The sequence below is a fragment of the Lichenostomus cassidix genome, chromosome 5 (genome assembly GCF_008360975.1).
Source record: "Lichenostomus cassidix isolate B80296 chromosome 5, HeHo_3.0, whole genome shotgun sequence".
Classification (NCBI taxonomy): domain Eukaryota; kingdom Metazoa; phylum Chordata; class Aves; order Passeriformes; family Meliphagidae; genus Lichenostomus; species Lichenostomus cassidix.
Genome location: NC_139486.1, coordinates 44,378,493 through 44,398,647, shown reverse-complemented (window position 1 = coordinate 44,398,647; position 20,155 = coordinate 44,378,493). Strand labels below are relative to the sequence as shown.

Below are 20,155 nucleotides of genomic sequence, written 5' to 3'. Positions count from 1 at the left end.
AAACCCCGATAGCCAAGACGTCAAGCAGAAAGGAAGGAAAAGGGGAAACGACAACCAAAATCTTGTTGGGGCCTGGAGCGGTGGGTGGCATCTCAGGAAAAAAACCTAAACAACCTAAACAAATTTACTCCCTAAAACCTGCTTGCTGGATAAAGAGCACAGGGAAGAGCAGCACACAATGTAAGGGAGATGTGCTTTTACACCATCCATCACAAGGACACATAGCCTATTTTGGCATCAGGGTAGGGGGAAAAAGGATGAAGATGAGGAGAGAGGATAGTGAGTGAAAAAAAAAAAACTTTGCTGAAAGAGAGAAAATAAAACATACTTCCATGTCAGAGGGGGTTTCCAGCTTCATATTATTCATGTGGCAACTACTGTGCGTCCTAAAAGCAAACTGGGGGTTTCTGCATATTCAGAAGACTCTTGGCTGCAAATGCCTTAAGCTCAAATCATCAGCAAACACCATTTGCTGGAAGTTTCAAAAAACAAACAAAAAAAACCACCAAACAAAAAAAAAATCTAACAAAAGGAAAGCAAAACGTTCACATATGCTTGCATGTCATCCTCTTCTTCGTAACTCTTCATCACTTCCACAGCACTACAGAGCAGTTCCTCTTCCTCCCTCTGTTCCACGGTGCATCTTCAGCCGGGCATCCACATGGAGAGCAGTTGCAATAGCCTGGTGACTCATGCTTCAGTAATGTGGGTGGGAACTGCTCCCATGCCCAGCTCCTAAGGACACAGCCTTTTATGGTATTTTTAGAGTGGAAGCTTTTGTGGTTTGTAGCACTTTGCCTTTTGTCTTTCAAGAAAAGAGCTCACATTCCCACCACACTTCAGGACGCAACAGTGGAGCCCATGCAGGTGATGAGCAAGCCAACTCTGGAACTTCCACACCCAGCCACGGTAGGGATGCTCAAGGATGTCACACCACAGCCAATCCGCAGGCTCTCCCTTCCAGGCAACAGATCCTTGGGCGGCTGCACCACCCTGCAATGTCTGAAGAGTGGGGCATGCGTGTGGCTTGTTCTGTGGACACCTTAACTGCTGCAGCCCAGTTCTGTAAGGAATCATTCCCTGTGTCCCCTGAGTCCTAACCACCCTGTGGCAATGCACTAACAAGCTCATCCTGGCAAGCCACCAGACATACCATTTGATGGGCTGCCAGCACATGAAAAGCTGGCAGGTCCCATCTGTCTTCCCTCACTTAATGTAAGACTATTTTCTACTTCCTGGAGAGATGTAAACTTCATAGGGTTTCTACTCCATACAAATGCATGTGAAAGTGGGCAAGAGGTTACTAGGAGCAAGCAGACAGGGGTGTTACGTACAGGTTAAAAGCACCAGGGACAAGTGCAGTGGAGGAAAAGCCACTCTCCAGCCTTGTGGACCACAGCATGTGGGACTCAAACTTGCCAAGATAAAGAAGCAGACTCAGCTGTGCTCTTTAAAAGCTGAGGGTCACACCTGAGATTAAAAGAATATCCCAATATGTTACCCTACAGGGGTAGAAACAGGACTCTGGCTGCAGACATGCAGTGGATTGCTTTACAGGACAGTCCCCCCTGCTCCCTTGCACCTGAAGCATTATCTGCTGTAGAAGGGAAAAGCAAGAAAGTTTCTGCATCCCCACTCACAACTCCAAACAGCTATTGATTTTAGTCCTTTTAAATTTACTAAATTCAAGAGAAAATTAAATTATAATCTGCACATGCCTAAGAAGTCTAGGAAAAAAGCTAACAGATGAACAAAAAGTAGTAATCAATCCTCCTGACACAAGGCCACTGACATTAAAGCTATTTTTTTATTCCTTCTGAAATTCCAGTGAGCTTTGGAAGGAGTCAGCCTACCAGTGGGAACAGATGATTGACAGACTGCCCATACAGACGTTTCACCAAGTGGGAAGCACTACTGGGAATCTGCTCTGGAGTGACTTCTCAGGTATGACAGACACAGTGAAGGGGAAGTCTGGGGGAGGTTTGTGGGCAAGCACTGTACAGCCCACAACATACCTTGGAGATGAGCCAACAGCAACAGAGGAAAAACCCTCCAGCCCTAGTGTAAGTTTAAAGGTCACTCAACCCATTGCCCTGGGCACAGCAACCTCCAGTTTCTGCCAAACAAGATGCCCCACACCAGGGGGACACCAGGGCTCCCTAGACAGACCAAGATGGAGTGTTTTGCTGTTCGAGCACATGAAATACATTTCTAAGCTTAGGATGTCTTCCTGCTCTTAGATAACAGATCAAGATCACAGAAATAAAGTTAAAAAAAAAAAAAATCACGTGAAAGGCTCCATCCTGTTCAAAGGAATACAATGAGTTTCCTGTGCCCTAAAGACCACAACATCACAAATCCTAAGTCCTGCAGAGCCAGTTTGGCCATATGAGAGTAAAATGAGCTCTGTCTTGCCTCATTTCTCATTAAACTGCTAACTACACATGGCAGTGGCTCTGTAAGGGGCAGGCCAAGTTACTTAATTTTCATTATCCTTTACTTGGACCAACACTATGAAATTTGAGTAAAAAAAAATTAAAAAAAAACAAAACAGGAAGGAAGAAACAAACTGAACAGAATAATCAGCCTAAACCTCCTACAGACAGAAAAGGAACACATCCAAGCCTGAACTGAGGTTTACATATCCCACACACGGCAGACCTCTCTGTATGATGCCTTTAGTTATCAAAACCTGCCATCTGCACTTCTCAGAAAGCCAGGAAAAGGAAGAAATGCTAGTTTGCCCCTACATGCTCAACTCAGCATTGCTGCAGGCAACTTGGTGCTGCTCTGACCTTGCTGAGCTGGCAGACCTCAAGGACCCTGCTCCATGAGACCACCTGCCCACCCTCACCTCCAGCTGTGCAGTACACCTGCATTTAACATACTTTTGGTACTTTGACCCACAAACAAAAAAGCTTTCCCAGCCAGCAGGTTCTCTGTAAACCTTAGAGCATTGGATGCTGGTTCTTACAGAGCAACAACTTCCCCTAATGCAGAAATCAAGTCCAGCACAGCCTGGACGTGGATGCACTGGTGCTTGGATGCATCCAGACTTTGCAGCTGATGGTGTCTTCAAAGGAACAAGTTCAGACAGTCTCTAAGTGCTTGCAGCCCTCTCTTCATCCAGTGGGTGTCCCAGCGACCATCCTGCCATACACCTCCAGAGCTGGAATGCAGCCCCCCCTTGGAGCAGACCAGACTGTGGTTTGCCGGGATGGCTGTGGGAAGGGATGGATACATTTCTCCCCCCCCTTCAAGGGGAAAGGGCGTTCTTTAAAAGCAGGCTGCAGAGCATGTGAGGCAGATGTGCCTCTCCAGAGGAAGAGGCACAGACTTAAAGAATTGCTTAGCTGGAGATTGCAATCCTGGCTCCACTGAAATGAATGGGAATGCTGCTAATGAATTTACAATGCAACTCAGATTTCCACTGGTCTTCCTTCACACAAGGCCCATGTGAACTAGCATGCAGTGTTTGTAGGAAAGGCTGAGCTTTACCAAGCTTCAGTTCCTTATGACTTTTCCATGCTCACCTTCTCACTTCCCCCTCTCAAATTTGCAGATGGGTTTAAGCACAGAAGCTTCTGCTCTGAATGCTTCTCAAAGCAGTTTGCATCATCAGTGTTGAGCATGATGTAATGACTACAGGAACCCTTGCAGGGGAAAAAACGTAATTCAAGAAATCATATCCTTCACAGGATCTGCAGATAGTGTGTTCCCCTCAGCAGTACCAAAATTGTTTAATGGACAGTAGAAGCCTCCCAGAAGGAAATGCAGATACTGCCATCATAGCCAGGTGAAAAGAAGGAGGCAGTGGACCACAATACATGTGGTGTTTAAAACAGACCACCCAGTGTTTTACAGGAAGGAAGGGGTTAAAAAAGAAGGGAAAAAACCCAACCAAACATACAAAAAAAAACCAAACAAAAAAACCCCACCAAAAACAAACAACCAAACGAGAAGCATCTCACTGTACGCAGACTTCACGACCTATTACCTTCACCAGTCCTTTGCAGGGCCACAGCCTTCAGCTAAGGATCTGCTTAGCTGGAACCAGTCTGCAAATTATATAGTAACTGGAGGCTTTAAAAGCCTTGCAAGAAAATGCAATAAAATAAATAAGAAGCAGCTGGGTAAGTTCTGTCTGACAACTTTTTGTTCCCCAGCCAGTACCTTGCTATGTGGAGAGACATGGTATGAGTCAACCCATTTTGGCAGCACAAGACAAGCCAGGATGCATCACTGCTCCAGTACATGGGGAACACCCTCCAAAAGGCTCTGTTTACCCAGCGGGAGCCAATGCAATCAGTACACAAAGCCTGTAAGTACATTTAAGGCTCAGAAGTAATCTGAAACAGGTCCGTTCTCCCCTCCAACTCCATAAATACAATTCAAATTGGGTCATCTCCTAACAATAAATGAATGATACTCACTTAAGCCTCCGCTACACTGCTGACATAATCTAGGTCCTTTCATTCTCCTTGTACTGCAAGTACTAAAGATGCTTTTGTACATCCTCTGAAGTACTCCATTTAAAAAACCATGGTAACTAGGGCACCGCATTCAACTGCTCTTGGAAAGAAAAGCCATTCCCCTTCCCTCTCAATAGGCTCTTAGGAAGCTTGGACAGAAAAACATTGCCTAATTCAAACTCCGCTCCACCAGGGTGGCTGGAGTTGGGTGCTGGGGATAGGGCTGAACACAGCTACTGGGTACCACTTGGGTCTGTGGTGTGACAGCAGTAGTATGGCATGTGGAGAAAGAGAGCCATTACCTGTGTCTTGCATGTAAACAGCACCCAAAAGTCCCATTTTAAGTCACTGAGTCTGACAGCACAACTGCAGCATTCAATAGGTAAAACGTCATTTTCTTTAAAAGCAATTGAGTGCTCCTAAATATCTCAGGTTCTTTTTAGGGGATGACAGGATTATTCAGTTTCAGTACTTTAGCATAACAAGGACTAGAGGAACCAAGAAGCAAGTTTTTCTGTTATTTTTGCATGGCAGTAAAAGTTTAAGGGGTTTTGGTGTTGTTTTATTTCTTGCTCATTCCAAATGCCTCAAGAACTGTGAGCTTCCCTGCATGGCAGCTTTTGAAAATTGCCTGCTGGCACCAGCATCCTCCTCCTTTCTGAAATGGAAATATTCAGAGGTGTGGGCACAGAGATCAGATGGAAAGAACAAAGCAGCTCCCACTAAAAAAGCTATTTACTAGGAAAAAACCCACCATCATAAAAAAGGGACATTTGTCTAAAATGGAAGGTCCATTATTGGTATTTTTAAAAAGAAAAACATTCACTAAAAACAAACAAAAAAAACCAACCCAAAACCAACAAAAAACCCCAACAACAAAAAAACCCCAAACCAAAACGAAAAACCAAAAAACCCAACAAAACAGATGGACTAGCACCAGAAAGTCTAACAACTTTAACATAATCCAACTGTTTCACTATTCCTCATACACAATTTTAGCAGACTTTTTCCAAATCCCACTTCATACTGTTATGGAGCCACATTCCAAGATTTAAGGTTTTAAAAATAGAAGCCTTTAACCACAACATCTGCAAAAGTACCTTAAAGAAACCCCAACAAAAACTCTTCAAGTCCTGTCCTGTTATGGAGGCCATTCCCCAGCTGATGCCCAGAAGCACTTTGAGCCTCTCGGCAGGAAGCAGCATCAGATTCACGGCAGCAGTGCTGCAGAGGACTCTAACAAAATTCATGCCTGTTTGAAAGAGATACAAAGTTGGGAGAAAACTGGCAGTTTTAAAGAGCACATTCCTAAATCGGGAACCAGAGGCATGCAATGATTAGCCAATTCCTCAAACAGCAAAAAATGTATTTCTTCTGGCTAACACACTGACATCTTTGCTAACACAGGCTGTCGTGGTGAGAGACATGAGAGGGCAAACCGAGGATAAGAGCAGCAGTTATCCTCGAATTCCTGACAATGCTCCACACACCATCCACTGTTACATTTCAGGAGGAAAGCAGGAGAAAACTTATAAAAGAAAACAAGACAATAGTGTGGGACAATGCTCTCAACCAGATAGGTCAGCCTAGCTCATGTGGGACATGGAAACATAAAACCTGGTACCAGTGCACCTGGCTGCCTTGAGAGACATGCAAGGAATAATGGTGTTGGGAGGCTAAAACACTGTGCCCTCATTTCTAAATATAAGGGAATAATATTAAAAAGCCTATTACAAGTTATGCAAGCAGCAAAGAGTAAAAGCTAAAATAACAAGGGGCTTGCATGAGCTGCCCCCATTGTTACATTTCAACCTGTGAGCAACAAATAAGTAGGTTCTTTATAGCCAGTGTTTAGCATTGTTTTGTTGCTATTTTTCTTGAGACTCCACGAGCACTCTCCTCCATATGAATCTTACAGGATGAGAAAAAAAAAATAGGAAAAGCTACCATTCCAGGTATTGCTCGGGCAGGCCTCTGCTCATTTAGGCTTTTGAAGGCAGAAATTTATTATGGGAATTAATGAAGAGAATTAACTCTGGAGCCTGCTGCTCCCTGCCATCTCTCCTAGGATGAGTACAGCAGCTCCTGGCTGCATTCCCTCATCTCCACCGTGGATAAGGCAACTGGGAAGAGTCTGCTCACAATCAAGTTTATGAATGTTTCAGCAATTGCCTCCTTCGAGTAGCTGCCCAAAAGCTTACCAAAACCCGGGCCTTCTGCCACACCATCCGGCTGCTCTAACTAATGAGCTCCTCTGTTTGTAAACCCATGCCTTGACAGACACTCTCTGCCACGTGGGCACAGAACACTCACAACCACAGATGCTCCTTGCTCCCAACTTGCTGCAAGGCTTCTCTATCCCCTGCACTTTTGGGGACAGCAGCCCCTTGACTTCAGATCAACAATGGCTGGCACTCTGCAGGTTCTGCTCTGGCAGGAAGGCAGAGGATCAGGAGTAAGTTTTCCAATAGCTTTTTTTTTTCTGTTTTGCAAAGCCAGACTGTGCCAAGTTTCATCTCAAGGTGGAAAGGACACATGGGTGCACAAATCCCCACAGAAGTTTACCTCCCAGGACCACTGATGTCAATTACACTGTGGCAAGTCACCTTGTTTAATGCATAATGTCTGTCACCTTTGGTCCAGGCTCTGCTCCTCCTTGCAAGGGAAGGATACGTCCATGGCACAACTCAACCTGAATAGCAGACGTTGGGTGTTATGTTGCCCCAAGTTCTTCAAGGAACACAAAAGACCAAAGAAAGCTACTTGCATTTGGAGCAAGAGGCATAGAAGTATGCAGTGCTTTATTGTGGCATAGGGGGAAACCCCAGTAAACGCTTTTTGGAGAGCAGATGACAGCTACCTGGTTCTGCTGCTGCTATTCCAAAAGAAACACCAGTCACATTCTGATCACAGGTGAAGAACAAATTCTGCATGCACAGTGAATACAAGTCTCATGGGAAACTATGACAGGTACTGTGGGACCACCCAAGCAGGAGGAGAGGTAATGACCCTCCAAGCTCCTAGCATCTGTTTGGATAGGAAGCTATTTCCTCTGCTCAGGCCCATCATCAACTAGTCATCTTAGTGCTTGGGAACCCTTGCCATGGACAAAGGCCCTTCTCAGTCTGATACAGCAACAGCCACCAGAAGGCGGGGAGAGTTTCAAGGAAATTCCATTGGAAAAAGAAACAAACAGGAAAAATTTCACCAAAACCAGTCACCACAGTTTCTAATCTATTGCTGCTGGTGGATCTCCAATCCTCCAACATGGATCACCACAGAGAAAACACAAGGCTTAGCAGAGAAGTAGAGATCTGTAGGCTTAATTTCTGGCCTGCTCCCTTCATCAGTCACCTGGATAAAGAGCTGGTAAAGCTTTTTCTTTGCCTCAAAGGTCCATACTAAGCAATACCTCTACATGCACAATACAGAAATCCATAGACATTCTAATATAAATCTTTGCTGAGGGGAGATCAGAAAAACCCATAGACAGCACAGAAAATTAAGCTGCTATTAAGTGTACTATCTATGGTGGAACATGATGATTAATTTGCTGGATGCACCATTATTTCCATCAAGCCATCTCAAACAGTGGTGCTCTTGTATAGGAACCTGTGAGTTGGGTTTTGGATGTGTTGGATTTTCCTATGTGCATGAACATCAACTCTGAAAAATTTTAGGAAACAGGGCTGGTTATTTTCTTATCACAGCATTTAGAAAACTGAAATGAATTCATTTGTGGCTTTCAGTACTTTTAACTAAGTGAATAAATGGAGAGAGCAGCCAACTTCTGTCTTCATCTAGATGAATTGCTGAGATCATGCTGTTAGCTAACATCTCTCTCACTTAGTTTTTGGCTGGAGAGACAGACAGTGCAAAGGGGTGTCCAGTTACAGAATGGAAACACTGATAAATTGCCTAATGTTTCAGCAAGAAAATAAATGCAAGATGTGCACCAAAAATGCCTGCTGAGTAATAAATGTGGGGTCATGTGGGCATGTTTCTAAATTCCTTCTCTTTGGTATGTTCAACAGCTCTTCCAGCTAGAAGCACAGAATGCTCTTGCAGCTAAGTCTGCCATTACTCTATTTTCCCTTCAATTAGAAGGTCAGGTCTAATCCTCTTCAAAGCATGCACAAAGCATTGCCTAAACTCAGACTCCTGAGCAGCATGGCCAAGGCAGACAGTGGATCATCATGAAATATTAAGCTGTGGGTATCACAAAAAAGGTATCTATGTACTGAGGCAAGAAAGAAAACAACCTGAAGGAGCCACTGGCGTCATGCACACCATAGAAGGAGCAAAGACCAACTCTTCACAGTGAAAGACCATGAGACAGCAGATTTTTAAAAGTCAACCAGAAGGAGGGAACACTTCTTCCAATTGACCCACATTTGTGCTGTGGTACGATCTGCTACTCAGAGCAAGTTACAGAGTGTCTTCAAAGTAACATGGACACTGAAGGAGAACAACACTGGTGCAACTGTTAAACCTAGAGACTCATCCTCCTTCCCTGAAGATCCACTCTGGTTGTCACCAGGGGAGGGGATGCTGGCCAATCCAGACCTTGATGGAGGTAATATGGCAGGTCCTCCACTCTTGAACTATCACACATGGGCATTACAGCAAAACTGGGAGAGGTTTGGGCTCCAGCATTTAAACCCTTTGACCTGCCATCTTAACAGACCTTCTCTGAGAGGGCTCTGAAATATGAGTAGACCAAGAGGGAATCACAGATTCTTCCTGCTCTTCTTGCAGAGAATAACCATCACCTGTTCTTTCCTGGGAAGAGGATTCAGAGGGGAAATGTTTTCTCTGGTGCAGAGCCCCAGGCAGTGAGACACAGCACCACGTCCTGTCTTCTCCACAGTGTGTCACTCAGAAACTGCAAGTGTTCAAACAGACAAGTGCAGCAACCCTTCATCAAGCAAAAGGCAGCTCAAACAGGACTGAGATCCCCCATGAGTAGCACAAAATTTATCCAGCATCTACAAGCATCAGCCCATTAGAAAAGACACACACTCTCATGATTAATGACCCACAAACTTTACACAGAAAATCTGAGGGCAAGAGGCATGTCCATCTGCTTGGACATCCCTGCCACACAGACCACTGCAATCTTAGATGTTGCAACCAGTAGATTGTGCTTACAAAAGTCTTGTGCCACCACGCACGACAAACTTCCAGGAAGACACAGCAGGATCACCTCTTTACATCACAGCTTTCCCCCACACAGCAAACTTTCCCAAATCCATTAATTGTTGGATGATGCTGAAAGGCTGTGAAAATCAGTGCACTCACAAGAAACAGGAAGGCAGGGTTGTGCCATGCTGCTGAACAGAAGCAGTAAGTTTTAAGCCACTTTGCTCCTGCACTTCTCCTCAGGCAGCTGAAAGACCAGGGCACTGTTTTCAAGCTGTTCTGCTGTTTCACTAAAACCTGGCACAAACAAACCTGCCAGGGTGGCTTTGGGCGTGTTTTTTCCTCCAAAACAAAAATATCTCTCATTAACAGTGGAAACATTCATCACAGGGAGGAAGCTGATCCACTCCACTCTAAGGCTGCTCTGTCAGAAGATGCATGAATGCAGACAAGGTCCAGGAAACAGGTTAATTCTTGAACCAGGAGCATATCCAAAACCAGTAACACAGAGCAGAGATCCTTCTCCTTGTGGCAACCAACCCTCCAGAACAAATTAACAACTAAATCAGACAGATCTCTTCTTCTGAAGGTTTTTTAGCTACTTCTTCTTTGAAAAAGGAAATCATAAGGACTTTATGCAGATCATTCAACTTGTCCTCTAAGCCACAGCAGCTTGTCAGCATTCTGTCTGGATGTCAGAAACTGCATGTGCACATAACAGAAAGCATTTGCTCATTGCTGTAGCTACTTTCCAGCCAGGCTGACAAAATCCTCCTGTTTCTTTGTGCTCCTCCTCCTGTGCTTCCCATCCTAAGCAGCTGCTTCATGCATTTGTGTGCAGTATGAGCACCGAGGTACTCTCACATGAGGTTACTTATTTCTCAATACAAGGAGCCAAGACTTTTAAGGTACTAAAATGATAGGTTAGCAAAATTTCATGAGGATTCTCTCACCAGTTGCTAGTTAAATAAAAAACTGAGCTCTGTGGACACTGCAGACAGTAATAATGAGAGTGATGATCACAATTAGAAACTGTGAGCCAGTCATGTCTCACTCCACAGAGAGGTGCAGATAAGCAACATGGCACTAACCAGCTCTGGGGCTGGCAGGCACCAGCAAAGGGGTATGAAACCCTTTGCTACTGGAAAGGTGTACACAGAAACATGTTAGGCTTCAGGACTGACAAATCCCTTGACTGGGAAGGTTAAAACCAGGACATCCCATCAGCGGGGTCTGTGCATTCATGGTCCCCCAGCTGTGAGAAAATGAGAGCTGACAGCAGTGCCAATACAAGCAGTCTGTCCTCTCTCCTGTTCACTAGGTTTATGTGCCGACGATGCAGCCTGTGGGCACATTATACCTCTTTCTATTTGGCATCCAGCAGAAACAACCCTTCCTCTTCTTTCTTCTCTCACCAGTTGGGCTTCTGGCAACTAGGAAAATAACCAGAAGAAATAGTCCTCCTGCTCATGTGCTTGCAGGGACATATCCTTAACCCAGCATTACAAATTCTATAGTAGTGAAAACACTCACCTAAGCATAGCTTTCAAATGAACCAAGCCTGAAGCTAAATGCCTGGCAGGCCAGGCCTCCAACACACTGCCATGGAGAACTGCTCATTCAGAGAGGCCAAGCAAGTCCCTCAGCACTGCCACAAACCAGTGCCACACTCTGCTTTACTATGCAAGGTGAAAATAGAGACCAGTGCTGGGACAACGTTTCCTTCCTTGTTTCCTTCCTTCTTCCCTCCCTTCTCATTGCACAAAAACACAGTGAACAGAAGAAGACCTGTCCTGGAGAGGCGCATCTCAGCTATTCTAAACAGAGCAGGACCAGAGTCTCAACTTTCCTGCATCCTAGCTCAGCATCATCAGCCACTTTTCATTACCCAGCCTGCTTTTACCTAGGATAGCACCACAGAAACATCTGCATCACCATCAGACTATAAAGTGCCTGCCATATCCAAGCTGCAGATTCCTGGCCAAAGCAGCAAGTCCTTGGAAGGCTCTGATGACTTGTTTTTTCCTCCCTCACCTATATCAGTTCATCTGAATAGCAGATGCTTCCTTTGTTAGTTTTGGTTTCTGTTTTGTTCGGAGGTTTGCTTGCTTTTCTTATTTGAGCTGCTCTTAACAAAAAGCCCAGCTCCAGGCATGGCATGACCCATGCATTAGGAGGGCTCACAGACTGCTCTTTTTTGATCTGTTAATACAGCTGATTTTTTCATCTTCATTTCCAGGAAAGGCAAATAGCTCAGCCCCTCAGGAAAGAGACACAGCAATTATATTTACCTCAGACCAGCAGAGCACTTTAGTGCAGAGCTGGCAGTGAGCTGGTGCCCTCCAGCATCTGCTCTGTAGACAAGAGCACACTGGGGACAAGCTCACCAAACGGGGAAAGCTGACAGCTCCTCACCTCTTTGCTGCAAAGGGTGTCCCAAAAATCCACTCAAGAACATCCAATCTGTCTCCCAGCTACTTTCATAAATTGCAAGGAAAGAAAGGAAGGAAAACAGTATGTAACTGAAATTAATCCAAACAGTTCTCTTTGTTAGGGTCACATTTCCACAAAAAAGGAGGTGATTGCCCAATTTGCAGATCAATGCAGCTTTATAAAGTTCTCAGTAAACACAACCACTTTTCAAGTGACTTTTCAAGTTCAGTCCAATATCTGATCCTTCATTAGATATATTCATAGTTAGGTGTAAATATGAATAGTCACATCTAAAAGTGAGGCTTTACACAGGTAAAAATTCACACTGTATACATTTGCAAGGTTTTCTTAAAAATAAATTAATCATATTTTCATGTGTGCAACTATAAAGAAAGTATTAGGCATCTTTTACCTGGTCTAGTGGAAGGTGTCCCTGCCCATGGCAGGGGAGAGTTGGATGAGATGGTCTTTAAGGTCTCCCCCAACCCAAAGCACTCTGATTCTATAATCTAACTTCTAAATTATTAACACCAAGTCTGTTTTCCCACACATCATCTTTGTGACTTCTGAAACCTGGTTAGGAACAGTTTGATTATTTTATCACAGCTACCAATACAAACATGGTGAGGGAGGAAGTACAGAAGAGCAGAACTGCTTTGCACCTTTGCACATGCTAAACTGGAAGGACAGAACCAAAGTGAGCCTTGGCTGTGTAAGAGTTGTTTTAGCTAGACTAGTATACCACTATCATTACCTCAACAGCATAATTAATAAGTTATGGCAAGATTATAATACCAGGCTCTTTAGAAGGTGTGCCAGCTGTCAACCCTATCTGTATCATTTTGCATGACAAAGTGTGCCAAGCCTGACACTCTGCTCAAGCAATGGAAAAAACAGATTTTCGGGCAGATCCCCAGGACAAACACTCAGAAGCAGACACAGCAGCTGGTTTTTCCACAGATGCCGAGAGACAAGTATGCTCGGAGGCTTTTCCATACCAGACATACAAAGTCCCTTGACTCAAAGAAAGTTTAATTCAAAGGGTTTCCATCAGGAAAGCAAGAGTCTCTTTCACAACATGCCCACCAAACCTCCAAGGCTAGAAAGCTCAAGCAAAATGTATAGTCCATGGATTTTTTTTTTTCTCCCTTTTCAGTTTTTGGGGCAGGCTTTTGTTTGTTTATTTGTTTTTTTCACAATTAACATGCCAACAGCCTCGGCATCAGACTACTTACAGAAATGCTCTCTCTCAACACTAACACTAAACAAATATTCAAGAGAGCTTTGTAGTTGAGGTAGAGGATAAGTAAATTAAAACACAACCCAGCCTATCTGGAGAGTTTTTAATACACCAGGCAAAAGAGTCGGAGAGAAAACACTGCAGCATGGAGATGTCTACTGATCCTCTTGCCTTGGAGGCCTGAAGAGAATCTCCCTTTTGGAGGCAGGAGAAAGATACAGCATTTTCACTCAGAAATAATATTCAAAATGTCAAATATGAGTCCTTCTGAAAAGTACATTATTTTAATTGACCTCTAATTCTAACCAGGTTTTTCAAGGAGGGACATAATCAACTTCTTTCCTTATTATACCTTTGGCATTTTTACGTAATGATGATTTCCCCTAGTTAAGGGATGCTGCAGTGCCAGGGTTAGCTCCTTCAGTAAATTACCCCTACATTTAACCTACACATGAAGCCTTCTGAAGGCTGAACAGCAGTATATTTGGCTGGTATCTGAAAACAGCCAAAGGAACAGCTGCTTCAAGCAACCTTAAGTGAAACTGGATTAAATAAGGAAAGAAAGTGCATCTTTTCCTATGGAAATCAAAGTCATCACCATGCTTGGAGTATTACTCCAGGTCAATATAAGCAAACAGAGTTTTGAAGAAAATAGTTTTCTTTGTACTTCATACTGCAACATTGTTTTGAAGACAAATAATTAATATCCTTCCACACCTATCACCAATCTCTTTAGAGGGGCTGATGCAGCAAGGCATGATTTGAAAAGAGGACAGGGGCTGAAACAAGGACAGAAGCTCCTCTGCTCTGAGACCAACCCATTGCCAGAAAGAAGCACACATTGCTGTCCTGCCACAAAACCCAACCAAGAAAAAGCGTCTCCCAGAAAAACCAAGGGTTTTAACTGCAATTAAAAGGACCTGAGTTTGCAGTTTATACACGTGAACTCGGAAGAGATGCTTTGAGAAACATTCTTCTTTTGTGGTTTCTAGCAGTATCATCATTACACCATTAAAGGGGAGAAACTAATTCGTTCAACATGCATTCAGTCCCTAGTGTCTTAATCCAAACACTTCTCTACGGCCATTTGAATAGCCAGATGACATGGAGGCTGTTTTGACTAGAAAATGCAACACTGGTTTCTTCCATGTGGATTTTATTGCAAAATTCTGTCGTTACACTAGGGGGGAAAAATGCTGATTCAAAGGATAAAAGAGAACAAGGACTTGAGAAAAGGTTATTAATCTCTACATGTGTCCCATTCTCTCCTTCCACCCTCTTCCCCGCCCCCCCCCCCATCTTACGAGGCAGGATAGCCAAGGAGCACATTGTCAGAGTGTATCCAGCTTGGCTGGTCAGCTGCAACAAGTATTGCATGCTCAAACAGTTACCACTCAGGAAATCTATCTCCTGAGCATCAGATCACACACTGCAAACACTGCAAGGTCATGGTAATGAGCAGCAGCTGAGAAGAAGTGACTTGCTGTGGTTGGTGGCTCACATCCTGTCCCTGAGCAGTTGGCTCACCACAGCTCTCTCACTGCTGGATCAGCAGACTCCCAGTACCCAACAGGCCAGGAGACCTTGTGCCCCCTTTACAAGATCAATGATTGTTGGTGGAGAAGGGATCAGACACATCCTAGGAAACATCACTGCCATGCCACAAGCACCATCTACCAGGGCGGATGTAACCCAAAGCCATTCAACACTGTTGCAGTGGAAGGGGGAAAACCCAAAAATGCAAATAAACCCCACACCTCAAATAAACAATATTTAGTTTCATAAAAACCTGAGTGGACAAATTCTTTATTGCAACTTGTTTCAAATTAGGGAAGCAAACCTAAGTGTTTGCACAGACAGATCATCATACTCTGAACAAACCAAGGGAGGTTTGCAGATGTACACTAGGCTGACCACAGGGTTCAGCTTCTGAGTGCAGTGTAGGTAAAGAGACACTTTGGTGCAAAGCTATGTCAAGCCTGGTAAACACATATGCATAAAGATCCTATTAATAACCTGTTATTTCTGCAGGGAACTGGGGGAGTTTGAAAATAGGCATTGGTCTGGAAGAGAGGAAAGGATTTAACACTTGGGATGCTCTGTAGAAACCAGTGATAGCAGGGTTGGTTATGTCGCTAGAAATGTTTCAACGAACGTCAACTCTGACAAGGTTATGAAGTGCTGCTCAGAGGTGAACCCAGCACAATCTTAACTGAAACCTGCCCAAAACCAAGCAAAAGCTACTCAAGAATCACACTTTGAGAAACTCAAATGTTACTGCTGTAAAAGTGGCTTTCCTGCCTGGAGCTTTAAATATGAGGCCTTCTAAAACAGGAAAAAAATATTTTCTGCAAAGTGACTCCAGAAGCATTTAGGAGACTGTTTTAGTCAAAGTCAAAAGGGGAAAAAAAGCCCATAAAAATGGATGACAGTGTGAACAATACTGAGCTATTCATTCAAAAATGAAAGCTTCTGAGAGAGAAGGGGAAATGCCCACCACAATAGCTTTGGAAAACACTGCCCAAAACCCTCAGGAAAAGAATAAAAAAAGGAAAACATACTTTCAGAAATCAAGAATGATAAAGGTAACACAGAAGAATTACAGCAATTGCATGCTAGAAAATAGAGACCAAAAAGAAAATCACTACGGTCGAGCCGTTCACCCCAGCTCCCATAAGCCTGGTTCTTACCCAGTTTAATCAAGACTGCATTTAGCAGAAAACTGGCACAGGGGTTTTGGCAGCTGTTGGCACTCACACCATGCAGGGTTGCAGTCACTGATCCTCCCCACTCCAATGCTCCCACAGCTTCCACCTGGATGTAGGACAAGCCCAGCCACCACACCTGGGCTGCTGGCATCATGCCAGGGCAACAAACAAGGAGTCAAAGATTGATTGTCAATCGCTTTAAAAAATCCTCTTTCGTTTAGACACAGCCTGCTACATCCCTGGGGGACTGCACTTCTCCTTGGTGTGATCCTCACCATGCAACATGGAGGTTTGGAAACACGTGGGGCTGATGGCAGCATTACCATTGAGGGCAATACATGTGCCCAGCCCTGCCCTCCTGAAGCCTTTGACAGTCTTATTTCCTCTCCAAGCATGACCACTGAGGTCCCAAAACCAGATACACTAGATTTTTTTTTTTTTTTAAGAAATGCATATTTCAGGAATGAGTTAATACACTTGGAAACACTAGCCAGCCACCTCCTTGTACTGGCATCTTTCCAGCCTCCAAAGCCTACCACCAGCCCTGCCACAGCAATTTTGCAGGATTAGATAATGAAAGAAATGGACAGCAAGCCACAATTCTAGAAACCTACCAGAAACCTTTGCCATTTCAGGTTGCCATTTTCACCTTTTTTCTCAGCCTCCAGCATCGTCTCCAGGAGACTGAAGTCTGACCACAGCTGCACAATGACCACCTGTTACTTAAGTCTGCTCCTTTTCTACAGCTCCAAGGCCAGGAGCAATGCAAGGCCACTCAGGTTTTAAGAACTGTGCCATCCACAGCATCCTGGATCCCAGCAAGGGGTCCAAGCAAGAGGCTATAACTTCAGTTTCATGAATCACCGGCACACCAAAGCAGTGTTTTCCAGCAAAGCTATTGTTCTCCTCCCCTTCCCCTCTGCCACAATATCTCAAAGACCTAAAAACATTTATTACTTATCAATCCAGCAATTCTGAGAGCTACTTAGGAGGAAAAAACACCCCAACCCTTATCAGATGAGACCAGCAGGACTCTAAAGCAGCACTGGCACTTGTCTGGAAAAAGTGGAACCACTCAGTCTCAAAAGCAAGGAGTAAAACATAGCCAAAACCACCCATAATGAAAGTTGTCCCTTTTCTCAGAGGAAAAAAAAACAAGTGAGATAGCCCACTGCATTCCCAGCTTAGAGAGAAGCAGCAGAATATCCTTACTGCTTAGCTTCTTTCTAATTCTGGGATATGTTTTTTTTTTTGCAAGCCTGGGTTTCACCTGAGGGTAATGCAAAAAGGAACATAAAAAATCCCAACATGAATGACAGTTGAAGAGCAGCCATCTGTGTGGGTGTCTCTCTTTCCAAACAAAACTTGGAGTGAAAAGGGTTTTCCAATATACCAGCCAAGAAAAGGGAAACTTCATCAAGAATCACAGTGGGATCTGCCTGGAGAGTATGCTGCATACAAGTACCAGGGCTAAAACCATTCCCCCTGCCTGCTACCAACAGTCCTCCCAGATGTCCATCTGTCCACTGTTCCTTATCTTCCCTTTTAAAAAGTGCAGTGAAAGCTGCTGGGGAGGACCCAATGCATGGCAAGTAATTACAGAGCAAAGCAGAGCAGAAGCACCTCTGGGGGTAAGCAGCAATTCAGGCAGTCACTGAATGCTGACCTTCCGTGAGCACTGCATGAGGTCTCTGCCTGTGAAAGCAAGCTAAGGGACACTGGCACAGCTGTGCTGGGAGGGCTGAGCAAGCAAGAATTCTGGAATACCCACAGAACTACTCACCTGCACTAAACAAAGGTTTTCCAAACAGCAATCTGAAGTCAGCTGTTCTTTACTGCAGGTAACCCAGAGACTGCTGGAATTCCCACTGCTGCACCCTCCTACACAGATGTGGGTTCCAGCATTCAGCCACAGACAGAGCAGCTCCTCACCTGCCCCAGTACCTGAGGCTGGAGGCTGCCAGTCAAATGCAGTTCTGAGCCTGCTCAAAACCCAGCACATTTGCAAGGCACAGGGTCAAGCTAGAGCAGATGGAATGTTGAATTAGACTGCTCAGCCTCCATCCAGCTCCTTCCAGAGTAGCTCCTCTTACACCACTGGAGACAGGGTATTGATTCAGAGATTAGCAGTTTACATGCACCTCTGGGCCAACCCAGGACAGCTATTTTCACAGTGCCTTTGCCAGCATATTACAACATATGCCCACATACTTCAAGAATAGTTCAATGATATCAGCAAAAATTCACTGATAGAAAAAATATTTTCCTATCAGAGTACTCAAAACTCGAGGTGGACATCTCCTCCTCCATGCACTCACCCGTCTGGAACAAAACCCTCCTTGCTTTAACCTGAGGGTCAGAAGAAAAGCTGACCCAGGGATGCCCTGAAATTCCTGCTGACTTTGTAGCAAGCCACTGTAAGAGGAAATTGAGCTGAATATTGACATGCTTAAGGCCATTTAAAGCAGAGACTGGCTTTCCCAATATATCAGTATTCTTCCAGCCTCAGAGGGCAAGAGAGAGAGAAGAAGAGAAATGCTTTTGGGGAGAAAGCACTAATAAGACAGGAGGTCCTCTGACATAATTAGCAATGTTAGGGAAAACCACAAAACCCAACCACCCACAAATTTTCCCTAAGGAAAAGCTTCAAACTTATGAAATCTCTACATCCACAGGCCAGCAGGTGTATAGCAAGCATGGGGCCAACTACTGCAGCAACACTGGAGCACACAAGATCATCTGCATCCCACATGGACAGGGGATTTGCAAATAGGTTTGCAACTAGGAAGTCCCCAGGGAACTAGGGAAAATTGAGTAGCTACAACAATCCTGATTTGCTAGCTAATACAGATGATTTTTAACAGAAAGATAATAACAGGTCTTAGGAAAAGAGAAGCCCCCTCCCCCACAAAGAAAAGAGTGTAATTTCAGCACTTATTTTTTCCTAGTCTTCTCAGGAAGCTTGACAGGAAATGGTAGAGACTTCCCCCACTGCATAAATTCTTTTATCAGGCTAAATTAGATTAATTCCTTCAGGAAGATTACTGCTCTAAACAGCTGATGAGTGCTCCTACCTTGATTCTCATGGCGCTTCTACTCCAATGACTGAAACACCACTTAAAATCTTGTTTCACCCCCAATTCTTTCACAAAGATACAGGTCTGTTACCTGCAGGCAACATATACCCACTTGGACCAGATGCAGAATACACCTAAATTCCTAGTGTTACTTCCTCTCTTTTTTTCTGGTTTCCAAACATTCAGAAGACATTGAAACTGAAGGATCTCTCCTTGTTTTCTTAATGGAACCATGACAAAGCTACTGTGTAATTGTCTGCTTTGGGGGGGAAGGAAAAGAAAGATAAAACAAACTGCTGGAGTTAACCTGCAGCAGGAAACAAATCATTTACATGCCCACATGTGGAATCAACTATCATTTTTTCAGAGAAGTAAGTATCAAAGGCTTTGAACACAGTCATCCACTCTCTGGTGTCATTCTCAGATGTCTGGTGCTTGCAGCACTACCAGCTAATAGTAACAAAGATGACTCTGTAAAAGGAGTGGTGGAAACACCGAAGGAGATGCAAGACCAAGAAGAAAATATCCCTGCACCCCTGAAAGGTTGCTGCTCATGTGAGAAAACAGTGCAAGACCCAGAATGGTTAGAAGCAGTTGGTGAAAGCAATGAGGCATGTGAAGACAGTTTGTCTCTGGAGGAGCAGCTGGGGAAGAGAGACAGCTGCAGCACTGCCCCAGGACATCCCATGTGCCACCCTATTCATGTCAGGGTATTTGACAAGAGTACTCAAACATGGGCATGATACATCCCATATCATCAAAAAGCTCAACTCTTGGTGAGCCTCCAGTGGCCCCAAACATGGGTGAAATGGGATGGTGCAATGCACTGCAGGGACAGAACTTTTCCTGTGGATGCTGTGGTTAAGGTGACTTTGCTAACTCACTGTTCAGGGTCAGGCCAAAAGGTTGGCTCATTGACCCCCTGCCCCTGGGCAGCACTTCCCACCCACTGCTGGTTAACCTCTGCGGCAGCCATCACAAGGAAAAGCAAGAGCAACCCACACTGAGTTATCCACTGCAGCAACACAATGCTGTTTTCAGCTTGCATTACCCAACCCTTATGCTCTCACAGCAGTGTCCTAA

General features: G+C 44.4%; 1 protein-coding gene across 3 annotated transcripts in view; it reads right to left on the bottom strand.

The window, feature by feature from the left end:
• Positions 1-20,155, bottom strand: part of LOC146436495 (uncharacterized) — a 74,406-nt gene that overhangs the window by 38,803 nt on the left and 15,448 nt on the right. Inside the window, exon 1 of one of the 3 annotated variants that reach the window (XM_085062733.1) lies at positions 329-831. The exons of the other annotated variants lie outside the window; for them this stretch is intronic. The gene's annotated coding sequence lies outside the window, so the exon portion shown is untranslated. Of the gene's footprint in view, positions 1-328; positions 832-20,155 lie in introns of those variants that run through there. 3 annotated transcript variants of the gene reach the window in all.